Source organism: Jaculus jaculus, chromosome 9 (assembly GCF_020740685.1).
Source record: "Jaculus jaculus isolate mJacJac1 chromosome 9, mJacJac1.mat.Y.cur, whole genome shotgun sequence".
NCBI lineage: Eukaryota > Metazoa > Chordata > Mammalia > Rodentia > Dipodidae > Jaculus > Jaculus jaculus.
In genome coordinates this window covers 36,366,506-36,379,556 of record NC_059110.1, presented here as the reverse complement: position 1 = coordinate 36,379,556, position 13,051 = coordinate 36,366,506, and the positions used below count along the sequence as shown (strand labels likewise).

General features: G+C 43.1%; 1 protein-coding gene across 2 annotated transcripts in view; it reads right to left on the bottom strand.

Annotated features, from left to right (window-relative positions):
- The window catches only part of Arhgap18 (Rho GTPase activating protein 18), a 163,100-nt gene that overhangs the window by 92,826 nt on the left and 57,223 nt on the right, over positions 1-13,051 (bottom strand). The window contains exon 1 of one of the 2 annotated variants that reach the window (XM_045159220.1): positions 5,554-5,675. The exons of the other annotated variant lie outside the window; for it this stretch is intronic. The gene's annotated coding sequence lies outside the window, so the exon portion shown is untranslated. Of the gene's footprint in view, positions 1-5,553; positions 5,676-13,051 lie in introns of those variants that run through there. 2 annotated transcript variants of the gene reach the window in all.

Below are 13,051 nucleotides of genomic sequence, written 5' to 3'. Positions count from 1 at the left end.
TCAAGGCCAGTCAGGTATACATAATGAGTATCAAGCCAGCCTGGGCTACAATGTGAGAGAACCTATCTCTAAAAAAGAGATGAAGGGCTGGGTGATGGCTTGGTGATTAAGAATTGCCTGAAAAGCTTAACGACTAGAGCTCAATTCCCCAATATCCACATAAAGCCAGATGCACAAAATGGCACATGCTTCTGAAGTCCATTTGCAGCAGCTGGAGGACCTGGCATGCCCATTTTCTCTATTTCTCACCTATCTCTCTCTGCTTGCAAATAAATAAAAATATTTTTTATAGACAGAGAGATGGGCTGGAGAGATAGTTTAGCGGTTAAGCACTTGCCTGTGAAGCCTAAGGACCCTGGTTCGAGGCTTGATTCCCCAGGACCCATGTTAGCCAGATGCTCAAGGGGACGCACGCGTCTGGAGTTCGTTTGCAGTGGATGGAAGCCCTGGTGCACCCATTCTCTCCCTCTCTCTCTCTATCTGTCTGTCACTCTCAAAAAAATAAAAAAGGCAGAGAGATGAGGAGTTGGGGAGATGGGTCAGTGGTTAAAGGCACTTGTTGCAAAGCCTGAAGGTCTGGGTTCACTTCCTTAATACCCACATAAAGCCAGACTCAAATAGTGGCTCATGCATCTGACGTTTGTTTTCAGTGGAAGAAAGACAGCCCTGGTGTGCCTATTCCCCCTGACCCTGTGATTGCCTCTCTCTGTCTCTCTCTCAAATGAACAAAGGAATAAAAATGTTTATGAAAAAATATAAAGATGAAGCTGGGTATGGTGATGCACACCTTTAATCCCAGCACTCAGGAGGCAGAGGTAGGAGGATCATTATGAGTTCAAGGCCACCCTGAGACTACATCGTCAGTTCCAGGTCAGCCTGGGCTACAGTGAGACCCCACTTCAAAAACCAAAAATTAAACAAATAAATAAAGAGGAGAAGGTTCCACTGTTAAAGGGGCTTGCCTACAAAGCCTGCTGCCCAGGTTGGATTCCCCAGGACCCATACAAAGCCAGATATACAATGTGATACATGCATCTAGAGTTTTCTCAGTAGAAAGAGACCCTGGCATTCACACTGCTTGCTCTCTTTCCCCCTCTATGTCTCTTCCCCCCTGCTGGCAGATAAATAATTTTTTAAATTAAAAAAGATGAGGGGAGGGAAAGGGAGAGGAGGGAAGAAAACAAGAGAGGAGAGAAGGGAAAGGGAGGAAAAGGAGAGTAAGAAGTAAATAATAACAGCTCCACTTCTTTCTAGCCTAGGAAGAGGATATATATGGGTTTTTTTTTTGTAATTTACTTATTTATTTTTGTGACAAAGTCTTGCTGTATAGCCCAGGCTGACCTCAAACTCACATCAATCTTTCTGCCTCAGCCTCCTGATACTGGCATTACAAGTATGCACCACCATGCTGGGCTCTTAGAAGGCTGGAATTTGCACTGGACTACTGAACATTTGCTTTCCTATGATGCCCTATGCATGTAAAAACACTAGAAAGTTTTCTCCTGTGAATCCATCAACTGTTTGTTCATTTCAAGTGACTGAAATACTGAACCTTCAGAAGGCACAGGGAAACTTCCTTTCATCCCTGTCAGCCAGCAGCACCTGCTATTGAGGCTTTGAAATCCCAGACTCTACCTCAGACTTTTCACCCCTACTGCCAGCAACACCAGCTATGAAGGCTCTGAGATCTCAGACTTGTTGAATCTGAAATGTAACAACCTTACGTAAGCCCTGAGCACAGTCAGAGGGAAAATGTTCTAGGCATTTTGAGATCAGAAGCTCATGAAATTGTTACTGATTGAAGGATAATTCCAGATCCATTAGCATATACATGAGAGTTAAAATGACAGGACAAACAGAGCTTTGGCACAGAAAACACATTTATATAAGATAAAGAATGTGTGTGGTGTGGAGGAGGTTCCAAGCAAGTCCCTGAAACCAAGAATTATCAAATTAATTAAACCATGGCTACTGTAGTTACCTTCTTGTTACTGGAGCCTCAGGGCCATTTCCAAGAAAACCACTTTGCAACCCCAATAACTCATTTCTGCATTTGTCATACTTCAAAAACCAGTACCAGGAAGGCTATGCCACCACATTGTTAGTCCAGGGAGGAATAAAGCCAATTGAAGAAGCAGGAACTTTCAGCATTCTTCCTTCATGCCCCCATCTTTAAAAATTTTTTTTTTTGTTATTTTTATTTATTTATTTGAGAGCAACAGACACAGAGAAAGAGGCAGGTAGAGAGAGAGAATGGGCGCGCCAGGGCCTCCAACCTCTGCAAACGAATTCCAGATGCATGCGACCCCTTGTGCATCTGGCTAACGTGGGTCCTGGGGAGTCAAGCCTCAAACTGGGGTCCTTAAGCTTCACAGGCCAGTGCCTAACTGCTAAGCCATCTCTCCAGCCCCATGCCCCCATCTTTTAGAAGGATCAGCACTATTCCAGTGTCCCAATGCAGAACAGCTGGCCCAATGACAATGGCGGTAATCTACCCAGCAATTATAGCTGAACTTGGCTGGAGTCTGCAGCCTCACAAATTTTCTTTCTGTGCTAACTTTTATCTTTCATATCCTTCTGCTCTATGTTTTACCAGACACACCAGTTCACTACTTCTAAGTTTAACTTTGTTTAATTTCTCAGTACACAGGAAGAGCAAAGCCACTCTTTCATACAAACTGTCTTGAGTAGAGTCAGGTCAAAGCTCTTCTTCCCCTTGTAAGCCCAGCCTCCACAGTCCAAAGTTCTTTCTATATTTAGGTCTTCAAACTCTCACCAGAATAGTCCATCAAGCTCTACTTACAGCAATGCAAGGTGTTCCTTGGTCTAAAGTTTCAAAATATTTCCACATTCCTCCCACACATCAGTTCTAAAAGATCAAGGGCCATCTAATCAGGTTTCTAGCAATAACAACCCCATCTCTTCTGGTACCAATTTTCTGTTGTAGCTACTGCTTGATGGGTGAAAACATCCAACCAAAAGCAGACGATGGAAGTAAAGAGTTTATTTTAGCTAACAGTTTCAAGGGACAGCTTGATAATGGCAGGGAAAGATGACAGTTCAGGCTGTCCTTCACTACTTGCCACAGTAGCTAGCAGAAAGAAGTAAGAGAGGGCTGGGGCGATGGCTTAGCGGTTAAGCGCTTGCCTGTGAAGCCTAAGGACACCGGTTCGAGGCTCGGTTCCCCAGGTCCCATGTTAGCCAGATGCACAAGGGGGCGCACGTGTCTGGAGTTCGTTTGCAGAGGCTGGAAGCCCTGGCGTGCCCATTCTCTCTCTCACTCTCTCCCTTTATCTGTCTTTCTCTCTGTGTCTGTCTCTCTCTAATAAAATTAAAAAAAAAATTAAAAAATTAAAAAAAAAAGAAAGAAGTAAGAGAGTGAGCTGAGTTCTAGGCAAGGAGTAGCTGGCTCTTACACCCCCAAATCCCACCCTACTGACATACCTCCTCTAGCAAGGCTCCACCTATGAAACTGCCACCACTGTGAATATATGTCCCACATAGACACAGGTGTTTTATTAAGCATGTAATTTGGGTCTCCAGCCACCTGGCTAGAGGAGGTGTCACTGGGGATGGATCCTGGGGTCTAGCCCAAAGGTATACCTGGGGGTAGATATAAATTCCAGCCCTAAGATGCAGAAAGATCTGAGCTCTTGGGTGCTGCTTACTGCAGGTTCCTGTTTGCTGTTTGCTGGCTGCTGGTGGTTTTTCTTTCTCTGCTTCTTCAGATATGATATATAAATATACACAACATATATTCCCAAGCACATTTTGAAATGTTTTTAAATTTTTTTAATGTTTTTTTGAAGTGTGGTTGTTTGATTCAGGTATCCCCTATAAACCTAGGTCTTCTGAATGCTAGGCTTGCAGATGATCAGAGATTTAGGAATTAATACCTCTGGAAGACACTGTATTGCTGGGGGCGGGTTTATGGGTATTATAGCCAGTTTCCTCTTGCCAGTGTTGGGCACACTCTCCTGTTGCTATTGTCCACCTTATGTTGGCCAGGGGGTGATGTCCACCCTCTGCTCATGCTATCATTTTCCCCTGCCATGACAGAGTTTCCCCTGGAGTCTATAAGCCAAAATAAACCCTTCTTCCCAAAAGCTGCTCTTGGTCAGGTGATTTTTGCCAGCAATGCAAACTTGACTGCAACATCAAGGTAATGTCTTGCTGTACCCCAAGCTGACCTGGAACTGACCATGTAGTGGCCTCAAACTCATAACAATCTTTCTATCTCTGCCTTACAACTGCTGGGATTAAAGGCATGAACTACCATACCAGGCTTTGAAAATTTTTTCTTCTTTCCTTCTTTTGAGAGACAGAATGATAGAGAATGGTTGCACCAGAGCCTTTAGCCACTGCAAAGAAACTCCAGATGCATTTGCCACCATGTGTTTACGTGGGTTCTGGGGAATCAAATCTGGGTCCTTAGGCTTCACAGGCAAGTGCCTTAACCAATAAGCCATCTCTCCAGCCCTTCTTCTGCCATTCTTCATGGAACTTCCCATGGATCTGTAAACTTGAAATATATCCCATTCCTCCCATAATTTGTGTCTGGTTTGGATGATCTTCCCAGCATTGTGGAACTATAAATATAAAGTATTCTAAGCACATGTTTGCGAGAACATCTGATTGAAACCACTACACTCACTTTTGTAAGTACATGAAATAAAAATGGAAACAGGAAGAAGACAGTGGAAAATCCCTATTAAAGCTACAAAGAGCTTCCACTAGCCAGGCTGGTGGCACAGGCCTGTACTACCAGCTACCAGACAGGCTGAGGCAGGAGGATCAAAAGTTTAGCCCTACTTGGGTAAGTAGGTTGAAGGCTACTCTGGGCTTATTGAGATTTTGTCTTAAAATTTAAAAGAAAACAATAGAGTGGTGGGGAGATAGCAATAGGGATGTAATTCAGTGTCCTAGTGGTCACCTAGCATGCTAGAACTTGGGGTACAATTGTCATACCACAAAACGTTTCTATGCATGATTAAAATAAACTCATATCTCATATTAACATATCAATATTCAAGGATACTAGACTAGAATAGGAAATTTGATGTGGGTAGAGATAGAAGGTTAATTTGCTTGCTCATTCATAAACAACTCAAAATATATGATGAATATAAATAATAGTGCTTACATTGATAGATTATGCATAACTTCCCTTGATCTTTCTACTTTGCTTATCCCCCCCTCCTGATTTAGTTATTATCCAGCCCTTTATTCTTCCAAATAATACAGTTGCAAAACTCCACTTCCAAAATATTTAGAGGGCCAGTGGTCTGGATTTTAGTCTGGTTTGACCAAGGGCTGTCTGGCCTCAGGTAGGTCTTCACTTTCTGCCCACCAGGATTCCCTTAGTTGGATAATGAGGGCCTTGAGAACGACATAGTCTCTTCTAAGATTGTTCCTAGCTGGGCGTATTTATGACCTAAGCTAGTGAGATCCACATAAATCCAGCCACTCCCCTGAGAATAACATGGAGCAGGTGCATGGCACCTACTGTCTTCCCCACCTTCAGCCCTTCCCAACCTCATCCCACCAGCTCACCAGAGTGAAGAATTTTTCTCCAGTCTTGTTCAGAATTGAATAGCTGTTTAGAGCAGGTTTCAAGTCCACCAAGTGGTTGTCTGTGAACTCTGTTGCCCAGGTGACATTGTCATAGTAGCCTGGTGTTGCCAACACAGCGTTAGCACACACACACCCAGAGCTCCAGGAATGCCCTTGAAACTCAGAGCCCTTCCCTTGCAAGGCCCCAGCAAGCTGCTGCTCTCTGAGGCATAGGAAACTCTGAAAGCTTCGTGCTAGAGGCCAAATCATTTAAAAAAAAAAAAATCACCTTGCATAAATTACTGTTCCATGTAAAAGCCTTAAAATATATTTCTAATGGTTTTACTGCAGGTCGCTGAAGCAAAGGCAGGAACAGCAAGCTGTGCTGTAACGTGGGGAGTGATGCCCATGAATACAAAGATGGCAGAAGATGAAAATGAACACGCAAGGACAGGCTGCTCTTTCAGCAGTGATGGCAGCCCAGTGTGCAGGGCCCATCAGGGCACGGTGCCCACTTGTGAGCTTTTGGGAACAAGTACCTAGTGTACACCCACATTCTCCTTCTGAAGTGGGTACAGTTTGTCACTTCAGCCTCTTGCCTTAAGTCATATCCAATATGGATGTGAAGAGGTATTTTTATTCTTCACAGGTCCTTCTCACTAGCCCATAACAAACATGGAAGCATCTTTTCATGTAATAAATACTTCCCTTGCACAGCAAAGCTGCCATCAGATGGTCTCCATGTGACACCAAATTCCCACGTGTAAGCCTTCTTTGTGTGCGGCTGCATAGGATCAGGCACTTCTGTCCAACCACATATGCAAAGTTAGCTAATTAATACCAGGATGCCTACAAAATTCATCTGGCTCTGCCCCCTTAGTCAATGGCACTATTCAACCACAGAGACGAGCATAATCGTGCAAGCCTGTCACTTCAACTCAAGGGAGGCTGAGGCATGATTGGATTGTGACTTCAAGGCCAGTCTGCACTACATAGTGAGACACAATCTTTTTGTTGTGGTTTTTGTTATTTTGAGGAAGGGTCTGGCACTAACCCAGGCTGACCTGAAATTCACTATGTAGCCTCAGACTCAGTGATCCTACTTCTGTCTTCCAAGTGCCACCACACCAGCTACAGACTTATATAAACAGATAAATATAGACAGTCATGCCAGGCTAAACTGAATTATGCATAACAAACAGCACTGAGTAACTCTGCCAACCTACAATTCTAGCCCATCTCAAATTTCTTATTAAGAAAGTTAAAGGCCTAAAATCTGTTGGGAAAGGAGCAAATTTCTTGTGTTGCATTTCAAAACACTTAAGTGATAAGTGCAAGTAATCTAAGCTATCTGACAACAGGCTAGTATTTCTAAGAGATGAGGAAAACAAACCAGGTTCAAGTCCTGCTCAAAAGCCTCTCTACTCCATGTGGCCTTGGTTCCAACTACTGGTCTTACCCTGAGCTATTCAAATATGAATCTGACAGAGTGAAAAAGGTAGGTAAGTTTCCCAGTAACACCTAGGTGGTTCCTGCTTCTAAGAAGGCCCCCCTGATTCCCAGTAAGGAGAAGACATAATTAGATACCCCCCATTAGGACAGATGGCTTTGTGACAAAGAAAACATATTACTCTTAAACATTATCACCAGGGTCATAAAAATAAGCAATAAATACCCTTTTATTGATCATTATTTTCCCTTTGTGAACTTTGACAACCCAACCCACTGGTCCTTAGGCTAGTCCAAAGGATAATTTACCACAACTATATCATTCTTCAACATATCCCTCCTTATGGAAACTATGCCTCTGGAAAAAAAAAAAAAAAAAGAGTTGTAAATGTACACGGAGACTTCAGCAAGCACACCTTGGGAGCCACAGAGGAGAACTGATGGGCATAAGTGTTTTATTTGGCTAGCAGAAATGTTAAACATGGTCAGAGTGGCTTATGTTTTCCTCCCCTTCTTCCTCCTCCACTTTATTTGTAGCATGTTTCTTGAAGTAGTAGCAGGTACTGGCCCCTTTGAATAGCAGATTGATATCCTTCGAAGTTGACTCCTTTCCCCACCAGTTCCACTTCATTTTGTACTACCTAACAGTTCCTATAGGTAAATGCATAGTAGCCGGTGCTCTATTACATCATTGTTATGGTATTAAAATCCAGATCCCCCATATCAAACCCATCACTAGTGGGTTAAGTGAGTGAGTTGTACATCAAAAGAAGGTTTGTGGTGGCAAGAAGAAAGTGAACCCAGCAGAAGAGGATGGAAGGACTTCTCCATCATAAATGTGGTGTTCCTTTGATTAAGTTCCGTATGATGAATGGGTCCTAGTTATTTTGTCAATTCATAAAATAGAGAAGTTGGACATTAAGATTTTTTCAACCCCAAAGTATCAAAATATGGCTCATCAAAATTATGTAAAGTGGCATATTTCCCAAGCAGAGAGATAAGAGTGAAGGGGAGAATGGGGGAAGTGGGTGGGATGTAGAATCTAAAACTCATTTTACGTGAGCTCATAGGCAAGTTATTTAAAATTCTCTGTGCCTGTTTTACCACATTCATCTATCTACTCAGCATGATTGTACATTTACCAGATATCAAATATATCCTAAACACTAGGGATCCAGCAATGAACCAGCCAAAGTCAGGCTCTCATGAAACAAGGTGGCAAGATGACAGAAAAAAAAACAGATCTGTAACTTGCATGATGCTAAGAAGTGCCATTGGGCAGGCTAGGAGAATGAGGGTGGAGTTATAATAGATGGAAGAGGACTGGCTGTAGGGTTCAGGAGTGACTAAGACCACGGAGACCACCATGAGGCAAAGAGGGAAGCTTTCATTCAGGGAAAACACGAGCTGCCAGGACTGACTCTCAACAGCGGAACACAGTCAAGTTTTGAGATTACTCTATACATAGAGTTCTTCAGTTGGGGGAAGGTGAGGAAGGGAAAAGAACTCCTTTTCCATTTCGAATAGCTAGGGAGTGAGACCAGAACAGTGACCAGGTATCCTGAGATAAGGGACAGGAAAACAGGCAAGGAAGGGATAATGGCTGGGTACTTTCTTGAGGAATGTGGATGACCCACTTCCTTAAGTCTCTGTCCCCCTCCTGCTGTAACTATTTTATCCTGACCTAACACTGACCACTTGAATAGACTGAATGAGGGTCAGATGGAGAGGGAAAGTTTAGCTGTACAGATATTTGTGGACAGATTCTTTTAGCAAATGTCCAGTCACTGTGAAACCTGAATAATGTAGCAAGGAGAATTCCTAATGAAGCTATTTGTACTTGTTAGGAATGTGATAAGTTCTTTTCTCTTCCTCGTCACTGCATCCCCACCGAGGGGACACTAGCCAGGTAGCTTTATTTCCAGGTAGTTAGCTGGAGGTGGGCCCAAGAAGTCAGCATTTGATCCAATCTAGTCTTATCCTTTAATGACAGTGTCCCCTCCACCAGTGTGCTGGCATTCTTCCCTGAACCAGCCCCCTGAGTCCAGACCACTCAGCTCACTCTTAGAACTCACCTGAGCCTGAGAGTAAAACCTACCTCAAGAAGTTATAAATAGGGCCAGAATGGGGGACAGGTACATATATTTTTTCCTCTGCTGCTCTTACTACTTCTTAGCTTCTTAAAGGCTCTGGCACTTTTCCAATTTCCCTAAAAACCCCTTTCAAGTTTCCCTCCATTCCCATGCTCAGCTTCCTGCATGGAGTCCCAGGTCACCATCTTCTTTGATTCATGAACTCCTCTAAACAAATGTAACGATTCATAACTGCCCATCTTGCTCTATTTATTTCAATTCTTTGGTAAAAACAAAAAGAGCCCAAACTTAGGTTTATAAACTCATCCTGAGCTCTAGTCCTGTTTCAGTCAACTTTCCGTCTTCTAAACACTGGTTTGACTTCAGGATCTAGCCTCTTTCTTTGCTTTCAGGTTAGCACCAAATTTGGCAAAGGTTCCAAAAACCTCACCTTGAATTTCACCTTCTAACCAATGATGATCTTTACTTGTCATATCCAAATCTTAAGGTAAACTTTTCAGAAAAATCTTTACATAATAAAGTATTCCAAAATATAACAGGAAAGTTGGTATTCTCGCCCATTCTCCTCAAATGGAAAGGGAGAGCCCAAAAGGATTAGGTCATGTCTCTGCGGCAGAGAAGTCTGGGCTACACCATGGAGCTCTGATGTTTGTGGGCCTGGATAAAGTGATATGTCCTCTCTGAATCTTGAACTCTTTCATCTCGAACTGGAGAATGACCCTGTTTTCTGTCTGAGTTGGGGTGAAACTTCAATGAAATTATGAACACAAAATACATGCAACTTCTGGACACGGAGAAAAATGCCACGTGGGTATCGAGCTATTTTTATCAGGGTTTTAAACTACAAGTTAGGGAAATTATGTCTGCCCAAGCAGATGGCAGTTTTACTACAACCTTAATAGGTGTTTCCCAGAATGTCCAACAGCCAGGGACAGAGCCTACGATGGTCCAGGAGCACAGCAAACATCACCAATGCCTGCAGCACCACGCACTGCCTTCCTGCACGGCTCAGAAAGGAGAGGTCCCCACTCAAAGTGGGCGCTAGGGTGGGGTCAGCCGAAAGAATTAAAAGTGCCTGAACGCATCACTATGAGGATACAGAGAAACTTCATGAGGTTCTCTCTGGACCATGCACCACGCCTTCACACTCTTTCCCTCCTCAAGAATGAGCACCAATGATCCGCCATGTCGCTCAGCCCTGTTCTGGCAGCCCTACCTTGGGAAACCTTCCAACATGACTCCAGGCCCTGTTCCACTCTCTCTCAGCTAATCCTTTTACAAGGCACCTTATTAGAACTGATTTACACCCTGACTATACATATACAGACAGACACAAATTCACTTGAGAACACAGGTTAGAGATTGAAAACGAATGGCATGGTTATAAATAGCACAACCTGATTCACTCACCATAGCGTGTGTGCGTGCATGCCTGCGTGTCTCATCCCACAAATGAGGTCATACGTCCTGCTGACAGAGAACACCTTTCTTTCTTCTTGTTCCTCTTAGAAGCCTATTTTCCGTCCTTTGCCAATGCTAACTCCTTTTCCTTTAAAACCAATTCTCACATAGGATGGGAAAATTAATCAGCACCTAAGCTTCCAATATGGAACAATGCACAAATTATAACACTGTTTATAAACTAATTTTTACATCTTATTTTCAGATTAATTCTCTTCCACACTGTGGAGTAGGGAAATCTACTCTATATCAAGACAAAATGCCATTCCCACCGCACAGAATAACAGCCCCATCATATAGGCAGTGTTGCTCAATGTTTACAAAAAGCATGATAATGTTTTTAGAATAATGATATCATTTAGAAATTCCCAAAAACAGGTAAAACTGAACTATCACCTCTATTTGGCCCATAAGCTGAAAATTTCCTACCTCTGTTTTGTTGTTGTTTTCTGTGTCCTTTTATGTGTGTGGGCACACATGTAGTATGGCTGTGCATGCATGTGTATATGTATCTTGGTGAACCCCAGAGAACAACCTCAGATGTTGTTCTTTTTAAATACAGGATCCCTTATTGGCTTAGAGATTGCCAACAAAGTAGACTGGCTAACTAGTGAGATCTTGGGGTCTACTTATGTCTGTCTCTCCAGCACTGGGAACACAGCACACTACCATGCCTAGCTTTTTTCAGGTGGATCTTAGGGATCAAACTCAGAGCCTCATACTTGCGAGGTAAGCACTGTACTGACTCAGCTATCCCCTAGACCTGGATTTTGTTGTTTGTTTCTTGAAACTGGATTTTGCTATGTAACCCTGGCTACCCTGATAATTGCTGTGAAGTACAGCAATCCTCCTGCCTCAAAGCCCACAATAATCACCCTGCCTCAGTCTGGCAGGTGCTGGGATTACAGGTGTACTCCACGGTTGCTAGACTCCTATGTCTTTAACAATGCTTTCTGCACAATGCACTTACATATTTTAAACATACAATACTGAGGCAGTCATTAATCAAGTCTATAGAAAAATAATATATATTCTTCGATTCCCAGGCACTGGAGGAGGAAGTTCTCTAATGAGATGTTCCCTTCCTCATGTGCAATGAACTCATTCAGGAAACATTTATCCACATCCAGATTGCCCGATGAGGCCCTGGCTGTCCTCAGTCCAGGATCTGCCAAACTGAAGGCCACATTCACCTGGAGGGCAAAGAGAAACTGACAAGCACCTCACTAGTTCCCAGCAGGATTTTGGCCAAGGGCAGGAGGCTCATGTCAGCCTGGGCCCATAGCCAAAAGGAAAAGGTTACTGGGAATTCCAAATGATCATGGACAAAGGAACTGAAAAACAAAAACCGAGGGAGAGGAAGGTGATAGAACAATGGAACATTGGAAAAACAAGGAGAGTAAGCATCAGCAGTACCTTTTTCATCAAGGGGAAGGGAAGCATGTGTGCATCTATCCAAAAGAAACAATGGTAGCTAGGACTCAGTGGTGCATGACTAAAAACCACGCTTAGAAGGCTGAGACAGGAAGGCACTGTATTTGAAGCCGGTCTAGGCTACACAGTGAGTTCAAGGACAACCTAGACAACATAGAGAGACCCTGTCTTGAAGAAAGAGTGAAATTGCAAAGGAAAGAGGCTGACAATAGTTTCCAACTCTACTCCCCCTCTCAACCAGACCCCATAGAAATGTAAGTAAGCCCACAATGTTTACAACTGAGAGGCACCACAGATATTTAGAGTTCCCTAGTCACTTTCTACCATCTCTTTGGACTTATAACAAGCTAATCTGGTCTTATTTATATTAATTCCACACATTCCCATGAGATACAGGAAATCATCTTTCCCAAGTCAAGCCCTCATGAACAAGCCCACTGTCGCTAGACACAATTCAGAATGATTACTTTTATTAAGGAACACGATCACAAAATGGTGGTTCACAAATGCCATCTCATCAAATCATCAGTTTTTCTACCCAAAAGAAATCAAACCATGCTGTGGCCTGAGCACATCTTGTCTTCAGATATCTTTTTATGATTTCATTGTGAACTATGTGGGCAGTTTGTATGGAGCAGTCCGTTCCCTTCAGTCCACAGCTCTTCAGTCTGAGGTATGAGGCTATGTGAGTTATGGACAGCTGTCTTCTCGATTTGCTCAGACTTATCTCAGGCTTCTCTCTTGCACACCTCACTCCAGCCCAAGAGTACTGAATGGGTGACCCATACTCTTCTCCTCCCTCAAGAGCCCTTTGTTCCCTAACCTCACACCACAGCAATGTTGTCCTCCATCCGACTTCTAAATGTCTACCCATTACATACTCTCTTCAGATCTCACTCACTGGGCAACTACAGGATGGAAATGAATGCCCTATAGTGACAGTGTGGAGTTATATGGTGAATTTCAGACTTTGGAGCCCAACAGTTCATTAGATTACTATATACTAAACTGGTGACAAGCCAAAATAATATCTTTGGAAATCCATTACCTCATATATAAAA